The sequence below is a fragment of the Notothenia rossii genome (assembly GCF_949606895.1).
Source record: "Notothenia rossii genome assembly, chromosome: 2".
Lineage (NCBI taxonomy): Eukaryota > Metazoa > Chordata > Actinopteri > Perciformes > Nototheniidae > Notothenia > Notothenia rossii.
The window spans coordinates 50289934-50295933 of record NC_136904.1 but is presented as its reverse complement, the minus strand read 5'-3'; the positions used below and the strand labels follow the sequence as shown (position 1 = coordinate 50295933).

The 6000-nt window shown below is 37.9% G+C and overlaps 1 protein-coding gene across 1 annotated transcript in view; it reads left to right on the top strand.

Annotated features, from left to right (window-relative positions):
• Window positions 1-941: 941 nt before the first annotated feature.
• The window catches only part of cers3a (ceramide synthase 3a), a 53545-nt gene continuing 48486 nt past the window's right edge, over window positions 942-6000 (top strand). The window contains exons 1-2 of the mRNA XM_079665336.1: window positions 942-1114; window positions 1230-1295. The gene's annotated coding sequence lies outside the window, so the exon portion shown is untranslated. The remainder of the gene's footprint in view (window positions 1115-1229; window positions 1296-6000) is intronic.

The window sequence follows — 6000 nt, the reverse complement described above, 5'->3', positions numbered from 1 at the left end:
AGCAGAAAGCTTACACATCTTCCGGGGCAGACTGAAAACCCATCTCTTTCGACTCCACTTCGAGTGATAGAACTATTAACAAAGAACTTATATACAAAGGACTGGCTTATCTAAAGCCAGTTGAGTAGCACTGGAAATGTTTTAGCTCTATAAAACCTGATGTACTTATATGATTCTGTTTTCTTCAAGTTTGTATTTTGTTGGTCGAACGCACTTATTGTAAGTCGCTTTGGATAAAAGCGTCAGCTAAATGCAATGTAATGTAATGTAATGTAATGTTTGCTCTGTCAGTACACACACTTACCATGATCAGGGTTAGGGCTAACCATAGCCACACAAAGAGGAGGATGACTGAACCCACTCTAAGCTAAAGTCTACGCTGGAAGCCAGCATACAGAGTTGTTTACATATATACAGTATATCTGCACTGCTGTCAGTTTTAAGGCTGATGGTAGTCTTTAAGAATCTGAACATTTTCTGATGAAAAGGTTGTGTTTCCTACATAAAAACATGTAGTTCATTGTTCAAGCTTTTTTATGAATGTATTTAAATATATGTTAAAGCATTGCAGTTTAGTTGAATAAAGTTTTACCTAAAGTTGTGGTTTCAGTTTAAATGCAAAGGCTGGTTGTTAGATAAACTGTAAGAATGGAAACAGATTAAGGGTTTTCGGAGTAAGCTGTAATAGGAGTTGCAGTGTTATCTGAAGTGTCAACACTGAAATCTTTTTATGAATCACAAGTGTTAGCGCTGAAAGCAGTGTGGTCAGGTTTAGTGTAAATATGAGTGTCCTATGATGAGTCAGCTGAACTGGTTAAGGGATCTGAAGGGCCATTATTTGCAGACAACAGCTGAACTTTGGCTGATCATTTTGTTGATTATAAATTAAATGTAATGTAGGATTGGCTAAGACGAGCAATTGTATAATTTTTAAGTCAGCACCATTTTCCAGTTGCCTTTTTCTTATTCCTTTCTTCAAAAGTTTGCTTTGGGGGAGAACCTGCTTTGTACTTTATCAGGAACAACGCAAACAAGGTTATCAGATCTCTTGAGGGCAGAAAAAAAGCGTGTAGGTGTGTTGTAGCAATCCGCTAACCTACCTCTACCTTCCCAGGTAATTGTGGCTGGACTGGGTGTGACCCTAAAGAATGTCAAACAAAGAGAGAGTGGCTGGGAGCTTGTCATAACGGGGAAATAGAGGATTAACCCTCCGTGTTCATTTTCTACAGCAAACACTGCAGTCAGCTGGTGTGGAAACAACATCCCTTCCCTAACCTAGCAGTGACAGTGGAAAGGTGAGTCTCTGCTTTCCTTTGACCTTGGAGTGTGATTGCTAAACCCCCTGCTTGTTTTAGCTTGACTTTGAGTAATAGTTCCAATTGGTTTTTTTCTCTATTTAGGTGTAAATGTATTAGAGGTTTGTTACAGGTCCAAGGCTGCCTGCAGCGGGACGGGAGGGAGGGAGGCGGGGGGTGTTAGTGAAATCAAGTGAAATTTTCTTTCAAGCTCTGTGAGCTTTGTCACGGCTGAGTTGGGATGAATGAAGTCCCTGTTCTCAGAAAGATCAACGCTAAGTTCCTGTGAGATCCAACTTCTGTGGTCGGCACATTTTAAATTAAAAGCTTTCATTTGAGTTTAGCTGCGGGGATTAAGGATGTTTGAGAACTGTTATATAATTAATTGTTTGACAGTTTAAGGACCTGTATTGCTGGGTAGCCTTTTTTTGGGCTAGCAGCTATAAAAAGGTGGAAGGACAGGTAACTAGACTCTGAAAAATCTCCGTTCTTGTAATTTGAGGCACTGATCAAATATAATCTTCAATAAGGTCTTTGAGGTTGTTTAAAGGTCTTTGTCTTCTTATATGGTACTTACATTTCATTTCATTTCAAACCTTTATGTATCCAGATTGTCCCTTGAGATCATAGATCTCTTTTTCAAGGGAGAGCTGCGGCAATTAGGTTCCACATGAAACATAAAACAACATAAAACAATAGAGGATATCATACAGCATATTTACAAGCTACATTTACAAATACCCATAGTTTCAATTTTAGCTGTAGACTGTTCCAAGCAAGTGGCGCTGCGCACTTAAAAGCTGTATTACCTAAGACAGTCCTTGCCCTTGGCACATCTAACATCATGCAATCTCAGACAATAGCTGCTTGCAACTCTCTGTGTGATCAGAGTGCAGATATAATACGGGAGTTTACCCAACAAAGCTTTATAAATAAACGTGTACCAATGACTGAGCCTCCGCACAGTAAGTGATGGCAAACCTGCCTTGGTATACAGGGTACAGTGATATGTAAGTGCTTTACAATTTGTGACAAATCTCAGTGCACTGTGATAGGCGGCATCTAACTTCTTCAGGCAATGGGCAGGTGCATTCATATAGATCAGATCACCATAGTCCAGCACAGGTAAAAAGGTAACAGTGACTAGCCTTTTCCTGGCTTCAAAAGAGAAACAGGACTTGTTTCTGAAAAAGAAACCTAGTCTAACCCTCAGCTTTTTAAGCAGGTTATTGACCTGAAGTTTAAAAGTGAAACAATCATCAAGCCAAATACCAAGGTATTTGTAACAGGCAACCACTTCAAGTATTATTCCTTGCACAGTTACAATATCCAAAGCAGTCTCTGGAGTCTTTTTTGCTTTTGAAAAGAGCACTACCTTGGTTTTATCAACATTTAAAAGAAGCTTTAGTTCAGAGAGCTGAGTCTGAACAATGTTAAAAACAGCCTGTAATTTAACAACAGCCTCCTTAATGGAGGGACCTACACAGTACATCGCGGTATCATCCGCATACAAATGTAAAGTAGCTTCATCCACATTTTCACCTAAACTGTTGATATATATGGAAAATAAAAGTGGACCTAAAACAGAACCTTGGGGAACACCATTAGCAATGTTCAACCACTCAGAAGTGAGCCCATCAAAGTGAACACATTGGGACCTTTCAGAGAGGTAGTTCACAAACAACCCGATCTCACCAGAATGTGCGACTCCACCACGACTCCTTAATGCCGCATTGCGTGGTGGAGTCACAAACTTTACTACATTTATTATTTTACAGTGATATCTGCACTACTCATCAACTCAACCCCCCCCCCCCCCCCCCCTTAGGTCACAGGCTCCTCCAACAGTGCAGTACAAGAAAACAGATATATAAAAAAATAGTGAAATAGTAAAAAGTGAAACAGTGCAATAAGTCTATACAAGTGATTGGAATATGATATATTAGATAAATAATGTCTAATTAGCAGCCAGATGAATGTTATGGATGTTGTTTCAAAGTTCAGGTGTTTAATAGTCTTATGGCCTGTGGGATGAAACTGTCCCTGAGTCTGGTGGTTTTAGTCCGGATGCTGCGGTAAAATAAGATGGTACTTTATTGATCCCAATTTGGGAAATTGTTTTTGTTGCAGCAGCAAAAAAGACAAGGCATTTTACAATAAAACAAAACTACAAATAAACAAGAATAGAAAGAAAATAAAAGAAAATATACGTGTTGAAATAGAAAATATACATGTAGATATTATATATGCAAATATATATATTCAAAAATATATGACATATGGAATATGGAATATTAAATATTGAACAGATTATATATGTGTAAAATGTACAGCGAGGTTTTATTCCGAGAGAAACTATGGAGCAGAGAGTTCTCTTCCAGCCAGAGGTCATTTATTGTACAGATTTATTGCAGTGGGGCAGGAATGTGTTCCTGTATCGGTCCTTGTCAGCAGTCTGTTGGAGAAGGAGCTTCGTTGACTGTCCAGCTGCAAGTGGAGAGGATGGGTGGGGTTATCAATGATGGAACAGCCTGTTCAGTGTCCTCCTCTCCACCACAGCTTCAAAGTGGTCCAGCTTGATGCCGATGACAGACCCAGTTTTCCTGATCAGTTTATTGATCCTGCTGGTGTCACCGGCTCTTATGCTGCCCCCCCAGCAGACCGCAGCAAAGAAGAGTGCACTAGCCACAACTAACTAGAAGATCTCCAGCATCTTGCTGCACACGTGGAAGGATCTCAGCTTCCTCAGAAAATAGAGTCTGTTCATCCCCTTCTAGTACACAGCGTCAGTGTTGATCATCCAGTTCAGCCCATTGTCTAAGTGCACTCCCAGGTAGTCCTCCACAACAGCCACATCCTCTCCTAGAATGCGGCTGTTGCGCCATACGGCAGCAGACAGAACAGTTTGTGGCTGGGGTGATGGGGGTCTTTTATAATCCTGAGGGCTCTCTTTCAGGTTAACCTGGTATTTTTACTCCACTACATTTATTTTAGTTACTTTACAGATTCTGATTAATGATGTGAAATATAAACAACCCTTAAAGCAGACTTTAGTTAAACCTGAGTAAAATTCAGGGAAGGTGATTGTCAAGTGCCAACAATCAGGAGAGATATTTGATTGTTGGTGCTTGAGAAGACTAAATATTTATCTGCAGATCCCTATAAAGTATATTCATTACTCGTTATTCTCTACTAATAGTTAATTAAAAACTGTATATAATTGCTATTTTGCAGATCCCTTTCAAGATTTCAAGATTCTCTAAGGTTTATTGACATATCATATACACAAGTACGGTGTAGTTATGCAATGAATGAAAAACTTGGGTCACAGGTTCCTCAACAGTGCATTACAAGACATCTATCAATATGTGTGTACAGTATACCTCCAGCATTAAATATATTCTGCACATTTCTTATTCTATCTACATACATCTTCAACATAGTTAACATTGCAGGAAAGTTGATTGTCAAGTTCCAAAACAAACCATGCAATATATTAGACGTTAAGTACTTTGTCAGGCATAATATTTATCTGTAGATAGATACCCCCAAAGCTTTTTTCTTATTTAAAAGAAAACTGAACAATCTGGTGCCACTAAATGTTTTTAAAGCTCGGTTGGATGCTACTCAATCGGAACCTATTGGTACCTGTTTATGTGGATAATTATGTAAATGATGCTGTATGATGTCCTTTTGTTGTTCTATTTATGTTTTTATGTTTCATGTGGAACTACTAGAGCAGGTTTCCCTTGAAAAATGTATCAATGATCTCAATGGGATTCATCTGTATAAATAAAGGTTTGAAATTAAATTAAATGAAGACCTTAACCTAAAGCATTCTTTAATGTTTAAATAAAGCCTTTTTAGTTTGTCTGTTTTGCACATCCTCCTATCAGGCACTAAACTGTTTTATTGTAGAGATCACTTACAGTATCTTCTTGATATTTTTTATTCTATATTTATATCATTGACCTTCTACTTTCCCACTATTTTGTATGTACTCTTAATATTTAAATGTTTTCATCAAATATAACAAATTCAAAAGTGCTTTTCAAAAATGAAAGACATTAAGAAAAACGCATTTTAAAACAGCAATTAAAAAGCAACACAATCTACCTGCATTGCAATTACTCTAAACGTGTAATAACGTGCTTTAACCAGTAGGAGGTGCGGGTTAAAAAGCTGTCAAGTTTACAGTGTTAACAAAATAAAATAGACTGCTGTTTCTGGTTTAGTTTACGAAGAAATATACTCTGTTATTGTTTTGATATTCGTAACCCAAAAGCGATGGAAAAACCCCACAGCAACACAGAAAAGATGGTCTTAACATGACCCAGCAGTCTAGTAGTTAATAAAAAACAATAATATCAAAACGAATGATTACTACTAACTTTATTGTGAAATTAAAACAGAACGGTAAAAGAATAGTTTCCGGTCTATTCTGAGGCCAGATCTCTGAAGATAAATAAAGAACTACGACAGATGTGTAATATTTAATGCAGCCAAACCATTTATTACAATGCATTCATGTGATGACTTTCAAAGAGTAAAGCAAGCACTGCTGAATAAAGTATGATTTTGTCTTTTACGAAACGTTTTTTTCATATGGAATGCAGTTGGAGGTCAACCAATCACAGAGCTTGAGGCAAAGCGGAACAATAGCTGAGGATTCTGGGTAGTGTAGTGTCTTCGGCCATCCTAAATT